The 15,908-nt window shown below is 36.8% G+C and overlaps 1 pseudogene; it reads left to right on the top strand.

Annotated features, from left to right (window-relative positions):
• The first annotated feature begins 12,941 nt into the window (after window positions 1–12,941).
• Window positions 12,942–13,939, top strand: LOC110680237 (annotated as a pseudogene).
• The last annotated feature ends 1,969 nt before the right edge of the window (window positions 13,940–15,908 follow it).

Consider the following 15,908-nt stretch of genomic DNA (forward strand, 5'->3'; position numbering starts at 1 on the left):
GGTGACGTCCATTTATTGATTACTACGTCGCAGAAGCACCAGCCCGCATACACATTCCGAACAATTGACACAAAATAGGATCTTTTGTTCAACTATACATACGTTATTTAGTTATAAAATTATAAATTATTACTCAATTATGTATGTATAGTTGAATGAAAGTGTCAATAAGTTTCTTTTTTCAAAAGCAAAAAATACACTCAGGGGTTTTACGGTTACCCTGATTTATCAACGGCCGATCTATGGGGCTCTGCAAAACTGATTCTTACAAAGCTCATTTTAGTTCCATTTTCATAGTCTTCTACGAGCTTGTAATTTTTGTGGATATTGTGATTTTTGAGCTATCAGTTTACATCAAAGATATCTATCGACACCAAACTAAAATGTATTCCTCAAAAATCTTCTTAAGAACAATACTCAACAGTTTTTTGTTCACCAGTATGACCCTTTCTTTTTCTTCTTCTTCTTCTTCTTCTTGGCATTACGTCCTCACTGGGACAGAGCCGGCTACTCAGCTTAGTGTTCTTATGAACACTTCCAAAATTTATTTTACCAAAGGTGTTCATTTTCGTATTCGTATAATTGCGTGGCAGGTACAATTATTACTCAAAGCCCAGGAAAGTCAAGGAAATTTCCATTACGAAAATTTCCTGGACTGACCGGGATTTTTAATCCAGACACCTTCAGCATGGCTTTGCTTTGTAGCCGCGGACTCTAAACCACTCGGCTAAGGAAGGCCCCCTATAATGCGGGTAATCAACAAATGTAAATAGAAGTCGCATAATAATGAACCCACTATATATGGTGCAAGTAGACTACAATTTGAAATCGATATATCTCAAAATGTAAATAATTTCGAAACATGGGGGCTTAAGTAAAGTTGTTCTAGTGTGCACGAACTTTTACTTTATCTCAGGAACCCGACCACTTAAAAAGATGGTGTCTTCGGAAAAGTTGTTCAGTAGCTCAAAGACTATCATTATTCTAGACAACACATTCGAGATTTTGCAACCAGGCGGCATAGTGGGCATACATTTTTGTTTTGCGTATTTCTCAGGTCTGGACTATTAAGACAGATGGCATCTTCGGTAAAGTTGTTCAGTAACTCAAGGGCTATAATTATTTTTGGTCAATCTACAATTACAAGGCCTAAATAAAGATAGTATTTGAGCTACTGATCAACTTTGCCGACTATACCATCTTTCTAAGTGAACGGGCTGCTGAGATATTTGCAGGAACAAATGTTTCATGCCAATTGGCATCAACTGGTGGCAACATTTAGAATCAACTAGCTCGATGAATGATTGTCTTTGGCTTATTAAACTTTGCCGAAGGCGCTATTTCTATAAGTGATCAGGATTCTGCGATATCTGTAAAACAAAAGTTTCATGCTTACTAGCGCCGTCTGGTGGAAAAATTTCGAATTTCTTGGCTCAAACAATGAGAGCCCTTGAGGATACTGAACAATTTGGCCCGAAGACGCGATCTTTCTAAGTGGTGAGATCCCTAAGAAATATGCAAAACAAAACTTTCATGCACACCAGCGCCGCCTGGTGGTGGAATTCCAAAGCCGAAATAATCTCCGCTTGTCAGCCCTTAATATCCATAACAACTTTGTCGAAGATGGTTTTTCTATTTAATCAAGCTCCGCAGAGGTATTTCATGTTCAACATGAGAAACCAAGGTCGTTGTACAAAACACGACGCGCGACTATCCGCGTTACAAAAATTCGCGCGACAACCGAAAGGTTAATGACAGACTAGAAGCACCAGGTTTGGTCCGTTTTGGTCACACGTACAGCAAATACTGTGGTAAATGATTCGCCACCATCCTTAAATTTATTCGACCACCTATTAGAAACATGTATTGCGGCGCTTATATTAAATCCACATCCAGCGGCGGCGGTAACGCGCAGAAGATATGCGCGCAATTCAAACGCAACGTCAAAATTCAAGTAGGCTTGGATTTTTTCGTTCTTCAAGGACGCAAATGTTTCAAATTTGCTAAATCTGAAACATTTGGTGAAATTCATTACCACACATTATCACACATTTTTCAGATAATCGTATTACGTGGATTTATCTTGCAGATCACAATACCATATTGTCATGAGGTGGGCCGGACTTTCGGATTGAACTCAACGCGTCAACTGACAATGCTAGAATATTCTTTATTGAAATGAATTCTACCATACCGTAAAAACGGGTGTAATTGATCAGAAGGGTGAAATTGATCATCGTTTCACACGGTTTTATTTATTCGTTAAATGGAGCATTAAATATCAATGTAAGCTGCAGTAAACGAATGTTGTTAGTCGTAACTATTGTCAAATTGTGTGTTGTGGAGCTTTTTGAGTTGAAGAATGTTTATTACTATTAAAATAATGTTTAAATTTTCAAAATCATGCACGGTGCAGTATTGACAAACACTTATAAACTTCTATTTCTAAGCAAGGATTTGAACATGGTATAAAACCTGAAAGTTTGTGCGGATGCTTGAGATATATCCCTAAACCAGATTTCGTCACCAAAACTCGTACCAATTAGTTCAAATGGTTGAAATAATTGAATTTCTGTTAGATATCATTGAATTCCTTTGGAAATTGCATACATTTAGGCGTTTTCCACGAAATTCTGTAAAATTTAACTAATTATTTTATTTTAAATATTGCATTGTTAAGAATTTGACAAGCATATTCGGATTCAGGGAGCTCAATTTTATCATGTAGAGTTGTTTTGAAAACAAACAATAATGGCATTGACAAGTGATCAATTTCACCCCGAAATGAGATTTTTTTATTTTAGAGATATTTGTTAACACTAAAAGACATTTGTTAGATGATTTCGGTACATGAGTCGATGAGGCTTACCTGCGTACTTGTTTTCCTGCATTTAGTTGTTTGGCATTGTCAATATTTTTAGAAAACAGACTATAATAACCGTGGAAAAATGATCCAATTTCCCCCGAAATTACGGTACCTAACATGGTATGGTACGAACAGAATGCAGGAAGACGACGCGCATACGTTATTTTGGAAACAGCCTATTAGTTAATTAGAAAACAGCCTATTAATAGCGGAATTTATTTAAAACATGTGGTAATAATTATGATGTTTGGAAACAAGGTTTGGTAACAAGGAAAGGGAAAAGGTTCTCGGTGCTGACCGAGTTCTGCTTATTGTCAAGTTTGGGTGGTCGGAATTTAGGTTACAATGTCATGGTGCTTAATTTATGATGAGGGGATTTTTTTTTTATTTCCGCACGGGTTTGGGCCGAAAGGTCTCAGATTTTCATGAAACTTTTTTCACAGGCAGGGCTCATCAATATAAGATAAAAAAAAATTGAGAAAAATTCAGGGTCGCCTATTTCTCCGGAAAACTCATTTGGATTTTTTTTTTGTTTTCCCCTGACACTACTTACTTTGAAAAATCATAACTCAAGAACGAAGCATCATAGAAATAAAGTTTTTTTTATGAAAATGAATGCAAATTTTCTCAGGAATAAAAAAAAAATTAACTGGAAACAGTTTTCCACAAAATTTTCCCACCGTTGAGAAAATTCGTAAAGAAAAGCCGGAAAAACTATGTTCCAATTAGTGGGAAAACTTTCAAAAATATATTTTTGAGAAAGGTAATTTCATAAGCTTTAATCGCTGAAGTTTTTGAAATGTACTTTTTTTTCGTTTTTGAGTTATGGCCAATGGATTGAAAACCCATATTTCAATCGGAAGCATCGGAAAACAAAGATTTTTATCAAAGCAATTGCAAATTTTCTAAAACATCTGGAAAAAAATATGGGATTGGTTTTAATGAAGTATAATTCGGAATGGATGATATTTTTCATGAAAAGTTACACCGCTTAAGAAAAAACTGAAAAAAACTGCTTCTGCCTCAATTTTTCATTACACTGAAAAGGAATTCTTTCTTTCTATGGAACAAATAAGATTATTATTATTTTTTATTTTATTTATTCAATTATTCAGTATATAACTTACATTTTCATCTTAATACAATCTTTTTTTTCAACCGGGAAGATTGTTTTTGGTTGCTAACACCAAAAGATTTTTGTTTCTTTGTATTATTAAGAACAAAAGCATGCTGTATTTTCTTGGTTTTCATGTACATCTGAGAATTTCACTAGCAAAAATGCTTCGTTCGTCTTTGGTATAAATGAATGTAATTTTTTGTTCTAGGAATTGGAACAAGGTTAGAAAATCTTTCCTGAAGAAATTTTTCAGCCTCTGAATAGTCATTTTTCAGTTGCATAGATAAATTCCCAATCTTTTTTAAATTGGTCTTTCACCTTTTGCGGACACAGCCCAGTCGAAAAATTGTTTAGCGTTATTAATTTCTGCTGACTTTCTAAGGGTTCATTCATTTATTTCATAACGCCGAAAATGGCCATTTTCGACACCCACCCACCCCCTCGTAACGCATTTTGTATGAATATTCTACAAAATTTGTAAAGGCCGTAACATAATAAAGACACCCACCCACCCCCTTTTGCGTTATGAAATTTGTGAATGGGCCCTAATACTAGCATTCTCTAGCCATTCGCAAATGTGCAAATGTGCCATTTTGAGCCCTTTCTTTGAAAAATCATAACTCAAGAAAGAAGCATCGTAGAAACAAAGTTTTTTTTATGAAAATGAAAGCAAATTTTCCCAGGAATAAAAAAAAATATTAACTGGAAAAAGTTTTCCACAAAATTTTCCACCGTTGAGAAAATTCGTAAAGAAAAGTCGGAAAAAACTATGTTCCAATTTAGTGGAAAACTTCCAAAAATATATTTTTGAGAAGGTAATTTCATAAGCTTTAATCGCTGAAATTTTTGGAAATGTACTTTTTTTTTTTCGTTTTGGAGTTATGGCCAATTCTGTGGGAAAATGACCATATAAGCCTTTTCTTTGAAAACCCATATTTCAATCGAAGCATCGGAAAAACAAAGATTTTTTATCAAAGCAATTGCCCAATTTTCTAAAACATCTGAGAAAAAAAGATATGGGATTGGTTTTAATGAAGTATAAGTCGGAATGGATGATATTTTTCATGAAAAGTTACACCGCTAAGAAAAAGTGAAAAAACTGTTTCTGCCTTTTTAATCTTTGCCCATCTTGCGCCATCTTGTGAGTGTTTATAAGGTTTTATGTGACTTAGAATCATTTAGTTGTTCAACATTGTCGAAAACACCAATTTTGTATCTAATAACTGGTCTGAGATACAAGTAAAATAAAATTTCTGTCACTAGCGCCATCTTAGTGAATGTTTTCCGACTAATAAGTCTTGGGGTGACTAGATCTCATTCAGTTAAACACATTTGTCGAAGACACCAACGTTGTATCTTATCACTGAACATAGATATAAACAATTCAAATGTTTTGACCATTTTTTTTTTTTTTTTTTTTTTTTTTTTTTTTTTTTTTTTAAATTTCTTTATTAGTATCATTCCAAACATTACATTCATTATTTCTTATATCTAGGTGTTCTGTGTTATTAGACAACACTATCATCCTAATTTGGTAAAACAAATCTAAGATTTTATTAACATTTTGTTAACAACATATTACATTTCATTTGCCGTAGCAGTTCAGATTTTTTACAGGTGAGTTGATTTCACCTGCTTATAAGAGAAAAAAAAACGTTTTTAATATACTTAACCTAACTTAACCTAAACATATAACGCATTAATCGTGGCAATAGAAGATTGTAACGATTTTTGCCTGAAATTATTGATTATTTTATTTGACATTTGTTCCAATGTTTCAACATTGGATATCCTATGTAACTCATTGGTACTATACCAGGGAGGAAGCCTCAGAATCATTTTCAAAATTTTATTTTGAATTCTCTGCAGAGCTTTCTTCCTGGTATTACAACAGCTAGTCCATATTGGTACAGCATACAACATGGCTGGCCTGAAAATTTGTTTGAATATCAAATGCTTGTTCTTAAGACAAAGTTTTGATTTTCTATTAATAAGGGGATAGAGACATTTTACATATTTGTTACATTTGGCTTGAATGCCCTCAATGTGATTTTTGAAAGTTAAATTCTTATCTAGCATGAGTCCTAGATATTTAACTTCATCTGACCAATTTATTGGAACCCCTCTCATCGTGACAACATGCCTACTTGAAGGTTTCAAATAAAGAGCTTTTGGTTTATGTGGGAATATTATTAGTTGAGTTTTGGAAGCATTAGGAGAAATCTTCCATTTTTGCAAGTATGAAGAAAAAATATCCAAACTTTTTTGCAATCGACTACAGATGACACGCAGGCTTCGTCCTTTGGCGGAGAGGCCTGTGTCATCCGCAAACAAAGATTTTTGACATCCCTGAGGTAACTCAGGTAAGTCAGATGTGAAAATATTGTATAATATTGGTCCCAAAATGCTGCCTTGGGGAACACCAGCTCTTACAGGAAGTCTTTCAGATCTGGAGTTCTGATAATTAACCTGAAGTGTACGATTTGACAGATAACTTTGAATTATTCTAACAATGTATGTTGGAAAATTAAAATTTTTCAATTTTACAATCAAACCTTCATGCCAAACACTGTCGAATGCTTTTTCTATGTCTAGAAGAGCAAGACCAGTAGAGTAGCCTTCAGATTTGTTGGAACGGATCAAATTTGTTACACGTAAAAGTTGATGAGTGGTCGAATGTCCATGGCGGAATCCGAACTGTTCATTGGCAAAAATTGAATTCTCGTTGATGTGGGCCATCATTCTGTTCAAAATAACCTTTTCAAAAAGTTTACTGATGGAGGAAAGCAAACTGATTGGACGATAGCTAGAAGCTTCTGCAGGGTTTTTGTCTGGTTTTAAAATTGGAACAACCTTAGCATTTTTCCATTTGTCAGGAAAATATGTTAATTGAAAACATTTGTTAAATATATCAACTAAAAATGATAAGCTACTTTCTGGAAGTTTCTTGATGAGGATGTAGAAAATTCCATCATCGCCAGGAGCTTTCATATTTTTGAATTTTTTAATAATAGTTCTCACTTCTTCCAAATCAGTCTCCCAGGCATTTTCGAAAACGTTCTCTTGATTGAGAATATTTTCGAACTCCTGAGTAACTTCATTTTCAATTGGACTAGTAAGTCCTAAATTAAAATTGTGCGCACTTTCAAACTGCATAGCAAGTTTTTGAGCTTTTTCGAAATTAGTTAGTAATAATTTGTTTTCCTCTTTCAATGCCGGTATAGGCTTCTGAGGTTTTTTCAAGATTTTAGATAATTTCCAAAAGGGCTTAGAGCCGGGGTCCAATTGAGAAATTTTATTTTCAAAATTTTTTGTTTCTTAAATCTGCAAAACGTTTCTTGATTTCTTTCTGCAAATCCTGCCATATAATTTTCATAGCAGGATCACGAGTGCGTTGAAATTGCCTTCTCCTCACGTTTTTAAGACGGATCAAGAGTTTAAGATCATCGTCTATAATCACGGATTCAAATTTTACTTCACATTTTGGAATTGCAATGTTTCTGGCTTCAACAATGGAATTTGTTAAAGTTTCAAGAGCATTGTCAATATCAATTTTAGTTTCTAAAGAAATGTTAACATCAAGATTAGAGTCAACATACGTTTCATATATATTCCAGTCGGCTCGTAAATAATTGAAAGTGGAGCTGATAGGATTGAGAATCGCTTCATGCGATATTTGAAATGTAACAGGGACATGATCAGAATCAAAATCAGCATGAGTAACTAATTGGCTACAAAGATGACTAGAGTCGGTTAAGACCAAGTCAATCGTAGATGGATTTCTAGAAGAGGAAAAACATGTAGGGCTATCAGGGTATTGAATTGAGAAATATCCTGAAGAGCACTCATCAAATAAAATTCTGCCGTTGGAATTACTTTGAGAATTATTCCATGACCGATGTTTGGCATTAAAGTCACCAATGACAAAAAATTTTGACTTATTGCGAGTTAATTTTCGCAAGTCAGTTTGAAGCCAATTAACTTGCTGTCCAGAGCATTGAAAAGGCAAATAGGCAGCTATGAAAGTATATTTACCAAACTGTGTTTCAACAGAAACACCTAAAGTTTCAAAAACTTTAGTTTCAAATGACGAAAACAGTTGATGTTTTATACGCCTATGAATGATGATTGCAACTCCCCCACATGCCCCATCAAGTCGATCATTACGATAAACAAAAAAGTTAGGATCTTTTTTAAATTTGGATCCAGGTTTTAAATAAGTTTCGGTAATAACTGCTATATGCACGTTATTAGCTGTAAGAAAATTAAACAGCTCGTCCTCTTTACCATTCAGAGAACGAGCATTCCAATTTAAAATATTTAAATTATTATTTGGATCCATTAGAAAAACGTAATCCAATAACAATTTTATTTGTAAATTTTACACCTACTTGGACTGCTTCAGTCATAGTGGTGGCTTTGAACATTGCATCAATCATTAGATTCAATTGTTCAGTTAGAAAATTAAAATCAGAGGCAGACATATCATCTGATGATTTCCCATTGGAATTTTCGGTAGACGAAGAAGCGGGGTAGGAGTTACCTGTGGCGGTAGGGTTTTTTCCATTTGATTTGAAACAAGTAGAATGGGTACTCATGGAACGAACAGGGGAAGAGTTCAAATTACCTGCTACGATATCGGCAAAGGATTTACCGTGGGTAGATACATTCGAAATTGAAAGATTCGAACGGCTACCCGACGGATTAAAATTTGTTTGTGAATGAGCATGATTATGATCTTCCTGGTGGGTATGATTCCTAATCAAGCGATCGTTAACTGAAAAATGAGCATTGTTCGATACTCTACCAGGCAAATTCCGGAAACGACCGTTATCGTAACGGATATTATCCTTCATCTGCTTGGCACGAGCCTCAACGACTCTTTTGCGTGAAATGCATTCCCAAAAGTTAGCTTGTGAGGGCCCTTGCAATTGGCGCATTGAAATTTTCTGGTATCTTCTTTCACAGGACAGTCGTCCTTAGCGTGAGAAGAACCTCCGCAAATCATGCATTTTAGCATCCATGCGACAATTTTTTGTACCATGACCCCACTTTTGGCACCGACGGCACTGAGTGGGGTTCTGGTAATTTCCTCCAGGTTTCTGGAAATGTTCCCACGTCACACGGACATCGAACATAAGTTTAGCTTTTTCTAAAGCTTTAATATTATTTAGTTCTTTTTTGTTAAAGTGAACTAAATAATATTCTTGAGAAAGCCCTTTCCGAACAATGCCAGATTGGGTTCTCTTTTCATAATGATTACTTGGACTGGGGAAAATCCAAGTAAATCATTTATTCCATTTTTGATCTCTTCAGGTGACTTATAGTCACTTGAGAGACCTTTCAAGACGACTTTGAACAAACGTTCAGTTTTGTCGTCATAAGTAAAAAAATTGTGCTTCTTCTCTTCAAGATATCTGAGAAGAAGTTCGCGATCTTTAAGAGTTTCCGGCAAAACGCGACAGTCTCCTTTCTTTGCGATTTGGAAGGAAACCTTGATTCCCCTAATGGAGTTCAAGATCTCCTGCCTAAATCCCCCAAATTCGGAACAACTGACCACGATAGGCGGCACTCTTTGCTTCCTCACTTGAATCAAAGAGCCTGGGCTAGAGGCTGCTTCGATTTGGTGTTCGGAAAATTTGTCTAGAGCATCGAACTGATTGCTCATTTCAATACAATTATTCATTTCACCCTTGGAAGAAACTTCGCATTCCGGGAAGCGTCCTTTCTTCCATTCTTGCCACGTGTAGTGACAGTTTTAAAACCCACTTTTTTGGAAGGAAGTAGTGAATTCAGAGATTCACCCTTCCTTTTGTTTGTTGTTGATACCATGTTTAATTAATAAACGAAAGAAGACGTGACCTTCGAAAGGTTTTTTTCCCTAGACGGTGTCCAAGAAGGATTTACCACCGCTAGCTTTCGCCAACGGGTCCAACGAAAAATCGAAGGCACGGGTCCAAACAAGGATCGTAAAGGGATCAATAGTAGAAAAAATAGTACTGAAAAGTACTGTTTAAGTAGCACTGAAAAGTACCGTTTTTAATTTTAGCACTGAAAAGTTCTTTTTTGTGTAGCACTGAAAAAGTACTGTTTTATTGCTTTAGGTAGTTTTTAAGAAAACTTCCAAGAGCAGAGAGAATTCGTGTACGCACAGCACGAAAGGTACGATGCGCACTGATGTTTGACCATTAGCGCCATATTTTGAGTGTTTTCCGAACTAATAAGGTTTTAGGCGAAAAGGTGTCATTTAGTTGATCAACTTTGTCGACGACACCATTTTTGGTATCTCATAACTGGACTAAGAAATAAGCAAATAATTTTTTGGCTCACTAGCGCCATCTTTCGAGCGTTTTCCGAATTTATAAGGTTCTATGCAAATAGGTATTATATAGTTGTTCAACTTTTGTCGAAGACCCCAATTTTGTATCTCATCGCTAGACTGAGATATAAACGAAGCAAATATTTGTACGCCGGAAAGTTGTTTCATATGTTGCTTATATATGCAACATTTAATGGCGTCTGTGCGCCACCTGGTGAGTTAATTCTGAATTAAAATAGTTACCAAGTGGAAGTCAGCAGTCCTTTGAGCAACTTTGCAGAAAACAGTTTTCTTGTAAACCTCTTTATTTTCAAGATATTTACACTACAAGTACTGTCCTATTTATAGGGACGCTGGGCGTTCGGGCTTCTGTCCTAGTTTTTGGTCGGATATGGGTTAAATTGTAGTAATTTTCCAAAAAGTAATGAATTCACTACGAACAGAACTTTTTATTTGAAGATCGTCATTCAAATTTCGGCCAATCCGGACTACCAGAAGCTGAGACATAGAGACCCAAAATTGTGCATTTTGTTTAAAAAAAAAAGCATGTGGTTAGTAACTTTTTGTCACTTGTGCTTGTGGGGAATCGTGACTTGTCTGTTGATTTCATTGATAACAGGAGAGGTATACAGGATGTAAGTACAATAAGCTGAACAAGCATTTTCGAAACCATTTGCAGAATGGATTTGAAAAGATTTATTTTTGAAAATATAAATTTGAATACTCTAGAATCTAGATTGTCAATTCAAGACTCGATCATCTTAAATTATTTAAAAATTGTTATTCTCATTACAAACAATAAAAATAAAGTAAGTCATACAAATACTCAATGAGAACAAAAATATTATTATTAATAATATTTTTAATCTTTTTAATATCGACATCATGAATATTTTAAAAAATGATAGATATCTTAGGTCAACAAGAATATTGTAAATTATCAAGCTCTCAAATATGACAGTATTTCATATACCACTGATATCTGTAAAATATATCTTTTATTTAATAACAAATTCTTCTTGATGAACAGCAATCAAGGATTGTTGAAACAAGAAGAAATCTTTTTGCATTTTGAAGATTTTACAGGGGTCATGCACAAGCTACGTCACGCTCCAAGGGGGAGGGATCAGGCATAGTGTAACAAGTCTTACAAAATTTTTGGAGGTCTCATACAAGGACAAGGGGGAGGTCCAAAAAGTTCCCATTTTAGCGTGACATAATTTTTGATTTGTGGGTACCGTAAAACGGAGTATATTTGATAATGAGGGTAACTTGATAGTGCGGAATCCATAACATACTGAACGAAATATGTAATATAATTTCTGGTAATCAGTTTTTTTGCTTAAACTGCAATGCAAAAGTAACGAGTAATAGTACGACACTTCATGTCAGAGCTATTTTCTTTGAAATCAAGAACATTTAGGTATTTACTATTAAATTATGATTTAAGATATCAGCATGTTTGAAATGTTCAATTGGGTCTCAAATCTCTTAGTGAAAAGCATTTCTACAAATTGGGACCATTTTTCTAATCAGCCATAAATATACCCTAGACATTTGATTTAATTCTTTAGATTTTGTTCAAAATATACTGATTTTTATGCTAAAAAATGATTGATTTTTGTCGAATTTGTCAAAACTTGAAAATAAATCGAAATTTATTCAAAAATATTTGTTTTTTTTATATACTTTCTATGGTGTTTGTCATGTTTGTTTCAATTTAAAACACTTTTGTAGGTAATTTGTTCCTATAAATTCTGTCCTCAATGCATAAACTCAAATCTTCCAATCCAGTTCCTACAGCAATAATATCAAATAGTAGTTTGGATGTAGATTTCCAAGTGTTCCCAAAGCCCAAAACGAAGATTCGACTTTCGATTCTAAAATCATATAATGCACCTTGCAATGCAACTACATTTTTGGTAACTCTAGCAATTTGATTTTGATTAATTCTCTGATATTATTATTTATATGGTTCAACATATAGTTTAGAAGTAAAATGTTCTCTTTCTGGTGAACCTACATTGAATTATCATTAAAAATTAATTGGAATTATTAAACATCGTTGAGAACACAAAGGTAGACCCTGTTGAACAGATGAGACAACAGAAATACTAATTGAATACATTTATCTCAAATCGCGGCATCCCCTGATTAGGTTAATGCAGCATTCAACGAGATATTTTTATTCATTATCTATTTTTTCCGGTTCATCACACCAGTCAATATAAGACAACCTGCGATTTCGCTCTTGTGAACTATACGGTGTTGAAAGTCGCGAGAACAATGTTACTTCCCCGAGGAAGTATTGCTCTGCTGGTGGCCTTGGTGGCAATATTGAATGTTTGTGCAAGCGGATTTCGGTTACAACAGAAAATATTGCAAGAAGGCCTTCTGTTACAACTGCTAGTGGGTCCTCAGTTTATCGAAAGACTTTCTGCTCTGGTGATTTGATTTTCGAGGACAATTTCGAAAACTGAACCTTGAAAAATGGGAACATGAGCACACCCTTGGTTGGTGGAGGTGTAAGTATTACACAATCTAGATGCATGATGCTTGGATGATTCAACCACGTGATCTTTGCAGAACTGGGAGTTTCAGTACTACCTGAAACAATCGTAAGATTCGTATGTAGGAAAATGGAATACTGTACATTCGACCAACGCTTACTAGCTGATGAAACTGGTGAGGAGTTTTTGACCAGCGGAACATTGAATCTGAACGGGGGTTCTCCATATGATTCGTGAGTTTGATAACGTTTTTTTTTAAGAATTATTCAAAACGAACCCTCTATTTACAGTTGTACTAACCCAGCGTGGGATGGTTGTGAAAGAACTGGCACTCCAGAAAATCCCTTGAAATCCGATCAAAAGTGCTCGTCTGCGGACATTAAAATCGTTCAATTTCAAATATGGAAGTTGGAGAATCCGCGCAAAAACTGCCAACAGGCGACTGGCTTTGGCCTGCCCTTGGCTGATGCCTAAGCTCAATCAATACGGAACGTGGCCGACTTCAGGAGAAATCGATCTGATGGAAAGTCGAGGAAATCTGGATACCGTGTTGCGGATGGAACCCATATTGGCGTTGAGCAAGTAGGATCGACTTTGCATTTCGGGCCAAACCCATCACTGAATGGTTTTGAGACTTCCACTGCGGCTAAAAATAGTGCCCAGGAGAAGGCTTCAAACAATGACTTCCATCGTTACCAACTTGAATGGACACCTGAGTATATGAAATTCAGTGTTGATGATGAGGAAACTCTGGTAGTGGATGGAAATTTCTGGCAGCGAGGTAATTTCGATCAGAGAGCACCGGGAACACCAAAATCCTTGGAGTCAGCGGAGAAAAGATGGCTCCGTTCGATGAAGAATTCCATGTCATCATGAACCTGGCCGTCGGAGGTACAAACGGATATTTCCCTGACCCTCCAGCGACAAACAAAGACAATCCTAAACCGTGGACGAATGGATCTCCAACTGCTAGGGGTGGATCTGGTCTGCCAAGGAAGATTGGTTACCCACCTGGAAGCTTGAGGAAAATGATAGCAGGAAGCTTCTTTGCAAGTCGATTACGTCAGAGTATGGGCCCTGTAATATAATGATGAACTTGATAATAAACAGTTGAAAGTATTTCAGAAGATATTGTAGAATTATTTATTCCGAAAGATTTTTCTCATCTGTGGCCATGGGCATAGCCAGGAACATCCAGAAATTCCATCCGACATTCAGAGATTTATAACATAAAATTTAACAAGAAGCCAATTTGTCCGGGAAATGCTTCAATGGGATCCCATCCCCGAGATAGTCAAAAAGGTTATAGTGATAAGTTCCTTTGGAAGGCAAGTTAAGCCGTTGGTCCCGGGATGAACTAGCCTAGGACGAAAAAAATGCAGCTGACGGCAGGATACGCGCCACAGCAGAACGCGTAGCCGAGAGGGATAATCGCTACCTGCAGGAGATGGCGGTATGCATGCTTCTTGATGCGAACTTCGATAAGAAGTATTGGGGAGAAGCAATTGACTGTTTAACGATAAACTTGCGACGATCGACGCGCCACCATAGTTCATATAACGGAAGGTATTAGAACTAACTTGGAGGTGATGATTTAGAGGTTATTTGGCAATTTAGAGGTTAAAATCCCCTCCAAACACTAGCGATTTGCGGTGGGATGTTGACGTTTGATGACGAATAGGGTAATGACTGTTTATTTCGTTCATAACCGCTAACAGTTGGCGCCAGCGGCAAAAAGTACAGGCAACAACCTTTCGAACTTTCAGTTTCTTTCACTGGCCGCCGAGCGACGGCACTGTTGTTTGTATGCCACCCACTGATCGCGCTACGCTGGATTCTCAAATTTTCAAACTTTCAACACAAGCGCATGGAAGAATGGTAGTCGGAGAGCTGTCAAAACGTATGGAAAATAATAAAAAACGTAAATTACTTGCAATTAGGAACCTGGATCAAAAAAGTAGTGATAAGAAATCAAGTGTAAAGTGAATACATAACTTTTTGTGTTTAGTTCATCTTCCGTGGTGCTTTCTTTGCTTCAGGATTTCGTTTTTACTACCACTGAAAAAGAGCCATCTATTGGCTTTTCAGTTTTGAATATCGCCCTATTGCTACTAAAGCTTACATTCAGAATCGTTTACCCTCATTGTCTGTGGCGAAGGTGCCGATGGAACTATGGTGTGGAGAGAAACCTGATTTAAGCCACCTGAAAGTGTTTGGGTGTGAGGCGTTCGTCTACATTCCGGACGCAAAACGAGTGAAGCTAGACAACCGAGCGAGTAAGCTCTTGTTCGTTGGATATGCTTGTGGCTCCAAAGCGTATCGTTTTTTGGACAAGCAGACGAATAAGATCGTTATTAGTCGGGATGCCGGGTTCCTTGAACTCGGATCACAGCTGCAGGAGGAGTCACCAGCCAGAGCGAAGGATCAAAAGCCTGCGGATGCGGAAGCTGTTCCGCAGAGGAACGCGGATCGGCTCGTGTCTATCGAATTGGTTTCCGTAGATAATAAAAGCATCGACGAAGAATCGGAATATTAAGGTTTTTTGGAGGAAGATTCGACGATGATGTTTGTTATGGTGCTGATGCCGAAGACCCGATGGAGATCAAGCGGAGCCAGGTAGACCTCAGCGCGGAAATGCAGGAGTGCTGCCGGGCAAATATCAGGATTTTGTAGTCGGTGTTGCGAAGATGGACGAACCGGAATCGAAGAACTACCGTGAAGCTGTGAATAGTTCGTGTAGTGATAAGTGGATAAAAGCGATGAACGATGAATATAAATCGCTGTTGTCGAAGGGTACGTGGTCGTTTGTTGAACTATCGAAAGGGCAACAAGCAATAGGGTCGAAATGGGTCTTTAGAAGAAAAAGGACTCCAGTGTACAAGTGGGGCGCCACAAAGCGAGGCTCGTTGCCCAGGAATTTGGACAACGGTACGGCAGTGACTTTAGTGAAGTGTTTAAGCCGGTTTCAATGCCGTCGACGTTTAGGGTGCTCCTGGCGCTCGCAGGGCACAAGAAGCTTCAAGTTCGTCACTTCGGTGTGAAAAATGCGTATCTAAATGGAAGACTGAGCGAAGAACTCTATATGCGGCAGCCCCC

Source organism: Aedes aegypti, unplaced genomic scaffold (assembly GCF_002204515.2).
Source record: "Aedes aegypti strain LVP_AGWG unplaced genomic scaffold, AaegL5.0 Primary Assembly AGWG_AaegL5_hic_scaff_1091_PBJ_arrow, whole genome shotgun sequence".
Taxonomy (NCBI): Eukaryota; Metazoa; Arthropoda; class Insecta; order Diptera; family Culicidae; genus Aedes; species Aedes aegypti.